The following is a 13876-nucleotide window of genomic DNA, read 5'->3' on the forward strand; positions in this document are numbered from 1 at the left end:
CCTCACCTCCCCCTTTTTCCTTCAACTCCTTTTTTGGCACCTTCCCCGTTTCCTCAAACCTCCCTCTTTTCTCACACCCCCTCAAAATTCATTTTTCTCTCAAACCACCCTTTCTTTTCCCTCAAAACCCCCTTTTTCCTCAAAAAAACCCTTTCCCCCTAACAGGAAACCCTTTTCCTCTCAACCCCCACTTTTTTCCCCCTCAAACCCACCTTTTTTTTCTCCAAAAAACCTTTTTTCCCCCCAAAAACACAGCTTTTTCCCCTAAAATAGCACCTTTAACCCCCAAACCCCCAACTTTTTTCCCCAAACCCTAACCTTCATCCCCAAAAAAGCACCTTTTCCCAAAAAAACTACTGTTTTCCCTAGAAAAACACCCCTTTTCCCCCAAACCCCCCACCTTCCCCCCCAAAACCCTACTTTTTCTGCAAACCCCATTTTTTTTCCTCTACAAAGACCATTTTTTCCAAAAAACACCTTTTTTTCCCTAACCCCACACATTTTTCTCTCAAAACACACCTTTTTCCCCTCAAAGACCTTTATTTTATTCCCCCCACTTTCCATCCCTGCAATGAGCCCAGCGGGGTCTCAGCGGCCCCCGTGACGTCATCCCCGCGCGCCGCGCCCGCCTCCCGCCCTCGTGACGTCATCGCCGCGCGGCGGGCGGGGCCGGCGGTGGGCGGGGCCGCCGTGACGTCACGCGCAGCGCGGTGAGGTCAGTGCGGCGCCGCTGCCGGTCCCCGCGCCCCTTGGAGCCGTCGCCCCCCTCCCCCTCCCCCCGCCGCGACCGCCTCTCCCCCCCCTTCCCCTTCCTCCCCCCTTTCCCACCCTCCTCCTCCCTCGTCGCCGCCGCCGCCGTCTCAGGTGAGAGCCGGGCCGGGGGTGGGGGGGGCGGTGCCAGGGCTTGGGGCGGGAGCCGGGATTCACCAACGCCTCTTACGTTGCCCCGCCGGCGTAACCCGCATTGCGTAATGCGGCCGCTGCGTCAGGGCGGTCTACGTAAACTGCGGAGCGGAACCCGCCCCCCCCGCCCCCAGGGTGGGTTGAGGCCTGCTGCGCAAACAGCGTAAGGTATGGCGGGGGGGGCGGTCACGCGCCTTTGCTGCGCAAACGAAAGGCGGTGGGGGGGGGGCGGCTTTGCGTAACCACCGCCCGGGCGCTCGGCGGGGGAAGCGGCCGGTACGGGGCTGGGAGCGGGGGGGGGGGGCCGCTCTCCGGGTTACGCTGTTTGCGCGAAGGTCTGCGCGGAGCCGCGCCGTTTGCGTGCGGGGGAGGCGTAAGTTCAGTGTCGGTGCGGGGCGAGCTGCGCCGTTGGCGTAGGGGGGAAAGCGTAGCTTCGCGTAGGCGCGGGGCGAGCTGCACCGTTTGCGCGAGGGGGCGGCGTAGGCTCAGCGTAGGCGTGCGGCGGGCTGCGCCGTCAGCGTACGGGGGGGAGCGTAGGCGCCGGTGGAGCCGCGCCGTTGGCGCAGCGCGGTGCGTAGCTCGGCGTAGGCGCCCGCGGAGCTGCGCCGCCGGCGTAGGGCGGGTTACGCCGCTGGCGGGCCGGTACGCAGAGTGCGCGCGGCGGGGCGGGGCGGCGCGGGGGCACTTCCTGCCGCCGCCATTTTGTCGGCGCACGGGGAGGAGGAAGCGGCGGCTCCTGCGCGGCGGCAGCGCCCGGGCCCGGCCCCGCGGTGAGTGAAGCCGCCGCCGCCTCCCTCTCCCCCCCGGGGGGGCAACCGGGGAGGGCCTTACCCAGCCCCGGCTCGCGCGCCGGGGCCGCCGCCGCCGCCCCCGGGCCGCCCCCGCCCCGCGCTCAGGCCTAGGCGGTCGCGGCGAGGCGGGGAGGCGCCTGCCCGGTGCCCTTGGCGGGGCCCGAGGCCCCGAGCTGCTCCCTGCGGGCCCTCCGCTCCCGGGGCCCCGTTTCAGCCACCCCCAAGGCCCCGTACGAGCCGCCCCGGGGCGATGGTCGCGCCCGCCCTTCACCTCGCGCTTCGTCTGCGCTTCCCGACCTTCCCAAGCCGCGTTTTCTCCTCTTTTCCAGGTTGTTTTCTACTTTTTGGAGGAGCGGCTTGGCGATCCCGGCTCGCCTCGGGGCCCGGGGAGGCTCCCCAGCTGCTCCTCGGGGGTTTTGGGGTGGGAAGGAGGGACTGTGCTTTCCCCAGGGCTGAATCCCGCAGGAGAGAGGCTTTTTCCCACAGACACTCGCATCCCGCGCTCCTATTTTGGGGTAATTTGCTGCTGGCACGAAAGCGAAGACCCTCCTCCTCGTTCCGTTGGCCCTAGATCAGCTTCATCCCCGTAACTAACAGGAGGGAGCGAGAGTCTGTTCCTTACAAACTCTCATCTCACCTTTCTCAGCTCCCCCGCCTTTAACCCCTTTCTGTTTTTCTCTGCTGGTTTTCACTTTCCCTGAGGCTTTTTGAACTTAAAAAAGAGCCGTGAATCACTTTTATCCCAAATAATATTAAAGTTTTCCAGAAAACAACATAAAACCCGTTATTTTACTCCATCCCACAAATCCCAGTGTGGATTTAGGAATAAACACAGGCAGCACTGTCGCTTATAGGGAAAGGTGTTATAATATAAGGAATTCAGCTGGTAATTATGTCAGTAACGAGTTTGTTGACCAGGGTAGTGGTGGAGACCTGTCTGCTTTGCAGAGCATCGGTTATCAGCTTCTGGGTTGCCTCTTTGCGTTGTCTCTCAGAGTTCTGGAGCCGTTTGAGTGATTTAAACCGCTCGTTGTTGTCTTTGAGCAGTTTGGGTTTCCCGGTTTGCACGGCGATGACTGGAGTTCTGTGTTTGCATGAGGTTTGAGTTGTTTTCTTGCCTAAATGGAATGAAAACGCTTTGGGCAACCAAAATATTGGAGGTGCCGGCCCTGCAGCCCCTGACTGAGGCTGTAGCTCCGCTGGGCGAGCGGCTCATCCTCGCAGGGGCTGTTCCCAGCGCACGGGATCGATGGAGACGCAATTCGTGTCGCTGCCAGGTCGCGTTTGGCTCAGGTCACCCCCGGCCGGTTCCAGGTGCTGCCTGGAGCTCTGTCATTCCTGAAAACCGGAGGCAAAGGGAACGTTGGAGTTCCCTGCGCCTGAACTGGGGTTGAATAAATGTGCCGTACCAGGGGCTGTTTCTCCCACGCAGCGTCTCGTGGGGATGAAATCCCACCTGGAAAAGGCTTAAAAGCTGACTTTTGCGATTATTCCATCCCTTGTTGACTTGTTAAGCGCTGAAACCGTTGCTGCCGCGTTACCTTGTGCTGGTCTGAGTGCGATTTCAGCAGAGGTGACGGGCTGTTCGCTAAATCCCTGCGGGCAGCAAAGCCTCCGTGAGGGCGAATCCCAAGGAAATGGGAGTTGTGCTTCGCTTGGAAAGCGGCACGGGCAGGGACGGGTCCAACCCCATCAAACGGTCCTGCTGATCGCTCCCGTGCTTCCAATTTTGCTTTATTAAGGAATGTTCTGCCTTTTCTGTGATCGCCTGTGTGTAAAAACTACCCCCCGTTAGGATTCCGGGATATTTGGAGCAGCTTCTCCAAAGTAAACTTTCCAGTCTGGTAATTATCCACTGGCAAACGGCGCTTGGAGCCGGTTCAGGAATGTCCGTTTGTTTGCAGGGAGATATTTTACCTTTCCCCCCCCTGCAAAATCCCGACTGCTCTGCCGAGAGGGAGCCCGGGGTGGGATCTGTGGGATTCCTGGGATCTGGTGGGGAGCAGGACGGTTCTGGCAATCCCGACTCTGTCACCGGCTGGAGCCGTGGGGGCAGGTTACGCAATTTTTCTTTCTCCAATAGCAGTGGGCTCGGCGCATCCACAGCTGGTGGATCCCTATCCCCTGCTTCAAAGCTGGAATCCCTCTCAGAAGCAGCGGAGAAGGGATGTGGATGCGTCTATCGGCTCTTGGCGTGTTGGTGTCGCCTCTGGGTGTTCCAGGGCAGATCGTTTCTTGGCTTCAGACGAGGCGTGTGGTGGGGAGGAGTCGGATTGTGCAGGTGGAATGGTTTGAATCCAGGCCTTGATCCGGGTTTGGAGCGTCTGTGCTGGGAAAAGGAGGAAAACAGAGTGTCTGTAGGCTCGGGAGGGAGACGGGAGCATTCGTAGTGGAGCGAAATAACGGGAATGTTAAAGGTCTCTGATAAGGAACCGCTGGTGTTTGCGGAGGGGTTGACAGCGCTGCTGGGTTTTCGGGATCAGCGTGGCTCGGAGCGCGGCTCCGCAGGACGGATGTGAAAGGGGAAGCTGCTCGGTGGAGCTGGGATCCCAGCACGGAGATCCTGCTGCCGCTCCGGGATCCGCTTTCCCCTTGGGAAAAGCCCCCTGGCTGCTCTGGGCCCACTCCTCGAGGTTATTCCAAGGTGGAATATCAAATACCTCCCTTCCCCGGCTTGAGACGCCCCCGTTGTCTCTGAGCTGTGAAGGAGCTGGTGTGTTGCTCTAAAGCTTCCGGAACGGAGAGCTCCGTGATGGGAAATGGGCTGGGATTTCGCTGTGCTGACACATGGGATGGTTTGTGCCGTGTGGGATCAGCGAGGTGGGTTTGTCACTGTCATTTCTGCACCCGCTGGGCTGGCCGGATCCCAATAAAACCCCCGCGTTTGGCTCCAAGCAAGCACTCCGCAGCCTCCGGTTTTATTAAATGCCATGGAAAAGGCTTTTATATTGGTTAAATATTGGCTCGGGAAAATACCAGAAGGGTTTTTGGGCTGAGAAAGTTAAATCTCAACACAGAAGTTTCCTGCTTGGACCTCTCTGAGCACCAGCACCTCTGGGATCTTCCCCGGGAAGGTGGATCCTGAAGGATTTGGAGCATTTTCCACGCGCTGCAAACCGCCGGGGCCTGAAGTGGCGTCTCCTGCCCCACAACAGACGCCTCCGTGCAGAGGAGGCTCCGCAGGGAGCGAGTTTTCCATACGGATTTGGATATCGCTTGGAGCATTGAGGGAGAGATGTTGGAATGCGGGAAGGACGGGAAATACCTTGAAGTGAGGCTGAAATTCCCAGCTGGGACCTGGAGAGAACCCAGACCTGCAGAGGCACAAACCTCTTCCTTCCTTCCTCCCTCTTTCAGGATATTTTTAGGCTTCTCCTGCAGGAATTTTGTGCCTTCACCTGGAACTGGATGGAAAGTAGGAGGTTTTATCCAAATTTCTCAAGACCAGAGTGTTTGGGAAGTTGTGGCCTGGGAGCAAATCTCACCTCCTGGTTTTTCCAAGCGCTGTTTTAATGGGAGGAAGCGGCTTTTTTGCCATTCCCGGCAGTTTTGGGAGCAGGAATTTTATCCCTTCGTTACCGACTCGGGTCCGCGGCCTCACTTGTTACTAATTATAACTTTTCCAAAAGGCTTGGGCTTATCTTGCCCCCGGACTCTGGCTCTGAGGCGCCGGCGAAGGACAAAGGAGGAGGAGGGAGATAGCGCGGAGCCAGAAAACCATGGAACGGCCTTAAAATAATAAACCCAGCCCCAACCAGGAAGCGTCCGGTAGCAGCGAGGACTCGGCAAACATCCGGAAACCAGAAACTCCCGAGGGAGCCTGGGAAAGCGCCGAGCGGTTGGGAATCGGAGGGGTATGACGCCTTCTGAGGAAAGATTCCTGGTTTCGGGGAGGCTGGAAGCTTGAGGGTGGGTGGGATTTGCAGCTTTGTTAGGCAGAGCTGAGCCCAGATGCTCGGTGTTGGTAATTAAGTGATGGGAATAACGGATTCAGGGCTGAACTGGGCTCTGTGAGCTCCCGGCACGGCTTTGGAGCGATCCTGTAAGGACAGACCTGGCCTGCGAGGTGAAAAAGTCCTGGATTTTAGAGAAATCCCCCAAACTCTGGCGTCCAGGGGGAAGCGTTGGGATCTAGGAGCCTGCGGAGTACGTGAGGTCCAGGTGGGAGGGTGAAGGGAGCTCCGAGGGCGTCTCCAGGGGTGCTGGAGTGAAACCGCTTCCCCTGTGGAAAACCGATTCCTTGGGCTGATAGTGGGGAAAGTTGGGGCCTTGTTAGTGCTGAGATTAATTGGGTTTAATGAGCTGCGAGGGGTTGTGGGGCTCAGGGTGGCGATAACAAAGCCATTCAGGTTTGATTGGGTTCAATAAATTAAAACTTGGGATTTATGGGTTGGATTGAGTCGCTGTCTGTCAGCTTGGCTCAGAACCGTGATCCCGAAGGAAAATGGGCCTGGAGATTGGGATTATGGTGGACCTGCTAATTAAAATCATGTGGAAAACCTCTTTGTGCTGTTCTGAGGTGATTTGTCCGGGAGATTCCACTTGGAGCAATCAGCCTGAGGTGATTTATCCTGGGATTTCACTTGGAGCGCTGGGCCCGAGGTGCTTTATCCTGGAGATTTCACTCAGAGCAGTCATTCTCAGGCGATTGATCCCAGAGATTGCGCTCCTAGCATCAGCGGGCTGCTTACAAGCTACTTAAAGAGCAAGCACTGCTCTTTATCCTGTTCCTCTGCAGGTTCCTATCAGCTAGTGGCATCGCTCCCCTGGACCCCTGCTCCCCTTGGCCCCGGGAACTGGGATTCTGGAGAGGATCCCATTGTGGATCCTCTCTCCGCTTGCTCTGGGCTTCCTGCAGCTTCCCACCCGAGCCAGGCCTGCGGTGTCCTCGGGCTCCCACTCCTCCGCGCTCCGGCCTCCTAGCTCCCTGTTTCTGGAGTTAAAACACCAAACAAAGCCGCATTCCTGAAGTTCCTTCCCTCGCTAAAGTCATGAGGCAGTTCTTAATCACCCCTCGCCCTTTCCATGCTAATTTGACTAGCTGAAGGTATTAATGTGAGAGGAATAACCTTTAAAAACCAGTATCCTTGGGGCAGGAAGTTTTTTCCCAGCTAAGTGGCAGTGACTGAGTCCCTGGGAATGGAGCAGCCTCTCGGCTGCTTCACTGCTGGAACGTTAAACCCAGTTTAAAGTTCCTCCGAGCAGGGTTCCCTTTGACTCCACACTTTCCTTGTGGAAAACGAGGGGGGAAGTTGGAACCGAGGGGCTGCCTCTAGTTAACTAGTGGCGATTAATCCCATCGGCAAGAGTCAGTGAAGGTGTGGTGGGCGCTGGGCTTTCCAAACCCCAGTCCTGAGTTAAACCCAGTCCTAGAGAACCACAGTGGGATCAATCCTCCTCGCAGCTCCGGCTTTCCTGACCTATTTTAGTCCCAAAACCACCCAGAACCCGTCATTCTTCACCTTTTCCGTAGGAGCTCCTGCTTTGGAAGACGATTGACAGGAGCAGGACGTACAGGAGCTGCACAGCAGGGAAATGACTTTGCTCACAGCTTCAGAAATCCCTCGCCGGGCTGGTTTATCCGGTTCTCCGATGGCTCCGGGGAAAGGCAGTTGTGGAGGCAGGGGGAGCCTGGGTCCTGGGGAGAGTTATGATGAAATAGGCAGCAATTCCGCTTCGGAAGCATCGCAGGGATGTCAACTTTGGAGCGAGGCTGCAGAGGAGCCTCGGCTTTGGGGAGAATCCTGGTTTTTAGGGCTTGTTTTGACGTTCGTCCTGTGGAGCTGCTGGGTAGGGGTGGAAATGGCTGCGTTTGGGACTGGATGGGAGGGGACGTTGCTGTTCCTCTCGCTGTAAATCCACATTGCGGCTGTGCCAGAGCGACCGTGTCCTCATAACCCAAAAGGGGCCCCCACATCCCACCCCACGGCTCCGGTTAAACCAGGTTCCGCCTCAAAAATTGGTATTTGTGCTGCTCCTGGTGTCTCCTCGTGACTGTGTGTGAAGTCAGGGTGAAGCAGGGATGGGATTGGGTTCCCGTTGCCTCCAATCTGCTCAGTTTGGAAGGTGACACTGAGAAATCTGGCCCAGCAGCAGTTTGGGAGGCAACTTGGAGGCTCCGGCCGGGTTTTCTTCTCCTCAGACCAGGCTGGCTCTGCCCAGTGCTGAGGAGGTGCTGGTTTTCCACCCAGAGAAAGAAAATCAGCAGAAACTGGTTTAAATTGCGAGTCTTTAAACCCCTTGACCTGCTCCGTTGAGTCCCGCTGCCCTCCCCAGTATCCAAAGGGAGCGGGAAGTGATCGCGGTGCGTGATAATTGCCTTAAACTCAGCGATTTAATTGAGTTTTCCTAAATTCCCACCTGAGTTGCTGCTGAGGTTTGGGATTTGGCGCCAGAGGTGGCAGAAATCCCTGTCAGGGGGAATTACCGTCTCCGACTGCATCGTATTCGCTTTCACCGAGTAGATTTAATCTCGCCTGGGTGGCTGTTCCCGAGGTCCAGGTGATAAAACCCTGGAGTGAGACCTCGACCCCAGCGCCGGGAACCTTCAGCATCCCTGGTCCAGGCCCAGCTGCGTCTCCGTTACGTTCCCAAGCGCGGGCAAAGCCGGTTCCTGGGGTCTGGAGTTTAATCCTTGTAGGGGGACGGGACCGGAGCCCTTATCACCAGTCACAAGGTTTTCCGAGATGTCCACGTTGGGATTTTGGAGTTGCAGGTGCTGTTTGGGTGATAAAGGGAGTTTTTTCCTGCTTCTCCCCTGCGTTCAGGGTTGGACCAAAGAATTCCCTGTAGAATGGGTTGTGGGAGAAAGGAGACGCAGCACGTTCCTGTGCCGGCGTTCCGGACGGCGCTGGCCTTGCGCTGGGTTTGTTTGCGGAGCTGCGCGTCGTGATTAGGGTCCGAGGGGAGAATTCCAACTGGCTGTAGAGCCCGGGGGGGAGAAGAAGGCGCCGCAGTTCTGGTTTTAAAAATTTGGGGTTGTTTCTCCTCCTTATCTGACCTTGGCTCAGCGTTCCTTGCCTCCCAGCTCGGTTTTTTCTGGAGAGGTGACTAGCGGAGCTCTGTGTTCTTGTGGGAGTCGATGGCCCAGGAAAAACGAAACACTGAGAAGTTGTGGCCTCAGGATCTGCAGGAATTCCGCAGAGGAGCAGGGATTTGATGGAGCCCCAGGGAAGCAGGGGAGCAGGAATTCAAGGAGGCTGCAGAGGAGTGGGAATTTGGCAGAGCTGTGGAGCTGCAGAGGAGCAGGAATGAGTGGGAATTCAGTGCATTGCGATGTTGCAAGGTCTGGATCCCACGTGGGCTAAAAATCCTGGCCTAAAGGCAAGACTCTCTTGGATTCAGCACCTAAATGTGGGATCAGGATCCTTGCGGTCATTCTGACTTTTTGGGAGGAAATTGTCTCTGAGATGTTTTAAGGTAGTTGTCGATAAAACGTGCCTTTGGGAGCTTGGAATTAAGGATTTTCTCCTAAAACTGAGCTTAAGGAGGTTGGTGGCCTCCTGTGGATTCCCGATCCATTGAAAAACTCAAGGTGGGAACGTGCAGGAGCTTTAGACGGGGGAGATCCAGCTGTGACAGCCGTGGATTCGGTGCGTTTGAGCAAGGGAAGGGGATGCTGATGGGAAAAACCTTGGAAAAGGACTGGAAAAGAGCTGAGTTGTGGTTCCATGAACCCAAACCACCTCTCTGTTCAACCTGGGATCCTCCCAGTGCTGGGCAGTCAGAGACGGGGCTGCGGGGTTGGACCAGGACCAGGGTTGGAGAGCTCGGGGAGGATCCTGATGTTCCTCAGCGGAGTCTGTGAGCTCGGGGCTCTAGACACTTGGAGTCTGCATTCTCTGACCTCACCCGTGTACTAATTGGGGCTGAAACGAGTAATTGACTCTGTGATGGGGATTAGCAGGGGCATCTCATGAAAATTACTGCTGCGTAGTCTTGTGGCGTATCCAGGAGGATGCGTCCTTCCCTGCCTCGTCAGAGAAAGTTGGTGAGGAGTGATTTGGTGGTGAGTTCAGGTCACTCGTTAGCCTAACGAGGAGTGCGGGGCCTCCTCCGATCCGTTTGCTCCCGATTTAATCCCGGTGGGAGCAGGAAGGATGCTCTCCATGTCGCCTCGCCCGGCTCCTCCGAGTTTAGTCACGTTCCTGGCACCACGTCTCCCGCTGCGTGAAATGTCTTCCCGGGCTGGAGGCTCCGGCTGGGAACGTGGGAGTTAGTTCTTCTGCAGAGGTTTCATCTCTGAGGATGATCAATTAACAGATTGAAGTTATCAGGAGCAGTGGGTTGTTCCGGTAAGAGTGGCGGCTGCCCAGGGTTCCCGGGGCCTTCAGGGTTTGCTCCTGCAAGTAAGGGAAGGGAATCATAGAATCCTAGATAGTTTGGGTTGGCAGGGACCTTAAAGATCATCCAGTTCCAACCCCCCTGCCATGGGGACACCTCCCACTGGATCAGGGGCTCCAAGCCCCATCCAACCCAGCCTTGAACCCCTCCTGGGGCAGCCACCGCTTCTCTGGGCAGCCTGGACCTCCGCACCCTCACAGGAAAACATTTCTTCCTTTTCATCTTCAAGGATTCCTGGATTTCTGACCCATCCGTGTCGTTTCCTACAAAGGAATATTGAAATCCAGAGAACCAGAAGGTGGAGGATGGAAATTAGCCCTGATTTGGTTGCAATTCCGAATTAACTTGTGCTCCTTTCCCTTCAAGATCTTTCTTTCCGTGGTAGCTCCGAACATGAAGGTCCGAGGGTGCAGCTGGTGAAGAGGAACCCAACGCCCGCAGGGTCGACTCCAATTCCAGGTGGGTTTTATCACCACGTGGTTCGTTTTGGGGCTGTAATCCCTGTTTTGGGGTGTGATGGAAATTAGGGCTACAGTGATTAATTAGAGCCGTGGATGAGCCGCATTCATTGCCTTCTGGAGTGCTTTGGATGGAGTAAAACCTCCTCCAAGCGGCACCGGCACCACTTTTGCTGGATTTACCGCTAGATGTTTGGTGGCAGAGAACAAACCTTCAGCTTCCGTAGGGCTGGATCAAACTCAATTGTCCTGACGCTTCCGTAGCTGAAGGATTTTAAACTTGGGAGCTGGTTCCAGTAGGGAAGATAAGAAGGAGGAACAGGAAAGCAGAGGTGAGAGTGCAGGGTCAGGGAGAAGCTTCCCACGTGGGAAATAAATGGGAATTCTCAGTCTCCTGGTGTATTTCTCTGGTTTTCAGAAATGTCAGACGGGAGGTTTGGCTTCCCTGGCGCGTGGGTGGGCTCCCACCGCTCCGGATTTGGCCTCTTTCAGCTCGATTGGGGTTTTGGGAGCCTTTTGGGAGGTCTCATTCCACCCGGCTCAGTAAAATGAGATGCTGCGAGGACGATGTTGTTGCCTTTGCTTGGAATTCACCCTTCTGGCTGTGTTTGATTCCTGGTGGTTTGCCCAGAAAGGTCATAAATGAGGAAAATCATCCCAAATATCCAACTGTTGGTTTTAAAGTGCTGGTTGGCGAGAGATTCACTGTCTCCGAGGTGTGCGTGTTGGCAGATGTGGCCCAGGCACGATGGGCAATTGCTTCCCTGGCATCTCGGGTGGGAGAATTCGTATTTTCATTATCTGGCTGCTCTTGGAACGCCACAGCAAGAAGGAAAACGGGGGAAAAGCTTCCTCTTTCCAGGAAAAGAGCAGCTGCTGCGAGTGGGCATCAAATCCCTTTGGCAGGAGTGGCCTCGTGCTGGAACTGCAGCTTGGATTTGGCCCAGGATGGGTAAAAGAAGTGATTTTTGTGGCTTAGAACAGATAAATTCCTCCTGAGCGACGATTCCGAGTCACTTGGTCGTCCTGGCGTCGTTCCCATCCCTCCTGGGAGGACGGTTCTGGTGTGAAGCGACCCTCACAGATGCGTTTTAGGTTCCGGGATCATCTGTTTTCCAGCAGAAATGGTTGATCCCAGAGTTCCCTTGGAAGCTGCGGATGCTGAGCGGATGCATTTGTGTTTTGAAACCAAATCGGTGGCCGGGCTGAGCCGGGGGAGGAAGCCGATGAGATATTCCCTGGGAAGACTCTGTGTCTCAGCGCCCGGAGGCCGATCCACGTGCCAGCTCCTCGGAGTTCCAGATAACGGATACGCCAACGTTTCCCCCTCTCGGCCTTGGACACCGGCGGACGCTGGATAAACACCTCGGGGTGTCCGGTCGCACGCTGCTGCCCTTTGTTTTGTAGCAATATCGGGAGAGAGCGATCACCTTGGATGGCTCGCCCTTCGGAATACGGCAGAATCCACGCGGCAGGGGTCGTTTCCATTTCCTGGGAAGAGCCTGGGGCTCGTGGTGCAAAACCACCTGGTTGCGTGGCTGTTCGGGCTCCTCCGTCCCTGTAAAACCGCTCAGAATCCACTTTAATGTTGCGTTTCGGCCTTGGGAAAAGGAGCCTGGAAACAGCTGCTCCCCCAGAAACAGCGGAGATGATGGAATAAGCACCAGTGACAACTTTTCCTGCCGCACAGATATCCCGGAAGTCAGAGGGAAGCTCCGTGGTTTAGGGCACAGGGATAAATCAAACCCATCCAGAGCTTCCTCTGCGGAAACCTGCAAGCGTGGAATTCAGCATCCGACTCCCAGACGTGTCCTGCGAGGCGCAGGAAGGACCCGGCAGAGCCGGAGCGAGCCAGGAAACGCTGGGATAACGTCCGCACGGAGCGAGGGTAAAGAAACAGAGCTGGCACGGGGCGCTGAGTGTCCCCGTCGGCACGCGAGCGAGGACTGGGGATGCCGGTAACGCTGCTGGGCTGGATCCAGTCGACGCCGGCTGCTCCCTGGCTGCTGAAATCGGTCGGATGGAAAAGTAAATCCAATGAAACGGAGCGAGGAACGGGAGTGAAGGAGAAGCTGAGCTGCAGGGCAATGCAGCGAGGAGCAAACACCCGCCCCAGGCCTCTCCTGCAGCAAAGCCGGGCTCGGAAAACTTGGGATAAAGCAGTTTGGCTCCTGGATTTTTGAGAGCTGCCGCTCCTTGGCTTTATCCTGTTCCCTTTCCTTACCTCAATTCCCTTCCCTGCTGCGGGCAGCCATCCCCGGGCTCTGCTTTTCCCTCCTCCTATTAAAAACTCAGTGATTTCCAGTACAGACACGAGCGCCGCCAGAATTCCAACTCCTCAATCAGCGCCGCGTCAGTGTTTGATGCCAAAAGCTACTCCAGGTTGTGGCTTTGTGGCTCCTGAGGTGCGGGAGGACAGAGAAACTCTGCAAGCTGGGATTTCAACACCGTTTCGAACAGATCCCAAGGAGCAGATGCTGCTCCAGGCCTCGCTCCCGCAGGGAGCAGCACGCGCCGTGTGGACTCCAGGAAGGCTCCAGGGTGGGTTGGCGTCGGCTGCGTGTCCCGGCCCTGGGTTAGGCGGAGGCCGCTGCCTTTTCCCAGCAGCCGTTCCCAGAGGATCCGCTTCCCCAGGCTGACCCGTCATTCCCAGTCGGAACAGCAGCGACGCGAAGGCTGGAGAACATCAGACGTGCCGCGAGTCGCTGGGTGGCCTGGCCTGGTGGTTCCCTCTGCCGGCTCGGTGCCGCGCGGCAGCTCCCTCCCTCCCGCCTCTTCCCTGGGGGAAAAAAACACACAGGAATTTCCTTGGCAGGCGGAATTCCAAACACGTGGATCTAGCCGAGCGCTGGATTTTTCTTCTTTTCATTTTCTTCTGCTGAGCGGGAAGGCGACAGCACAAGGCCACCTCGTGGGGTCAGTGGAAGCTTCCTCGTCACCGGGACCGCGAGGGTTTACTGGCTCTGACTTAACGATTCTCTTCTCATTAATTATTTCCCTGATCCGTAGATGAAGACGAAGCCGCGTTCGGGTGTCCTTAACCCTCAGAGCTGAGGAGAATCCCCGTGGAACGCTGTCTCGTGCCCTGTCTGGGTGCGGATTCGGTTGCTGATCCGTAGCGTAGGTGGGATTATGGAAACGCAAACATAGCGACACCTCTGCCTGTGGATTATGGAAATCAGAGTGTGGCACCGTCCGTAACGCCGGTTAATTCGGCTTTAACGTAATTAACGCAGGTGAGATTTCCAATCCGCTGCCTGAATGAGATGAGAAAGCCCCCACGTCGCAGGTTCTTTATGGATTAAGAAAGTCCTTGTCCACGGAAGAGACGGGATCTACGGAGGACGCCTTGCTGGGCCGTGCGATCCGGCTTTGCCGGCA

At 56.6% G+C, this 13876-nt stretch overlaps 1 protein-coding gene across 5 annotated transcripts in view; it reads left to right on the forward strand.

The window, feature by feature from the left end:
• Positions 1-676: 676 nt before the first annotated feature.
• The window catches only part of BRD4 (bromodomain containing 4), a 40341-nt gene continuing 27141 nt past the window's right edge, over positions 677-13876 (forward strand). For 3 of the 5 annotated variants that reach the window (XM_069881553.1, XM_069881557.1, XM_069881558.1), the window contains exons 1-2: positions 1580-1673; positions 10404-10496. The gene's annotated coding sequence lies outside the window, so the exon portion shown is untranslated. Of the gene's footprint in view, positions 716-789; positions 865-1579; positions 1674-10403; positions 10497-13876 lie in introns of those variants that run through there. The other 2 variants (XM_069881554.1, XM_069881556.1) reach the window with 2 other exon arrangements.

This window comes from Phaenicophaeus curvirostris, unplaced genomic scaffold, assembly GCF_032191515.1.
Source record: "Phaenicophaeus curvirostris isolate KB17595 unplaced genomic scaffold, BPBGC_Pcur_1.0 scaffold_51, whole genome shotgun sequence".
Taxonomy (NCBI): domain Eukaryota; kingdom Metazoa; phylum Chordata; class Aves; order Cuculiformes; family Cuculidae; genus Phaenicophaeus; species Phaenicophaeus curvirostris.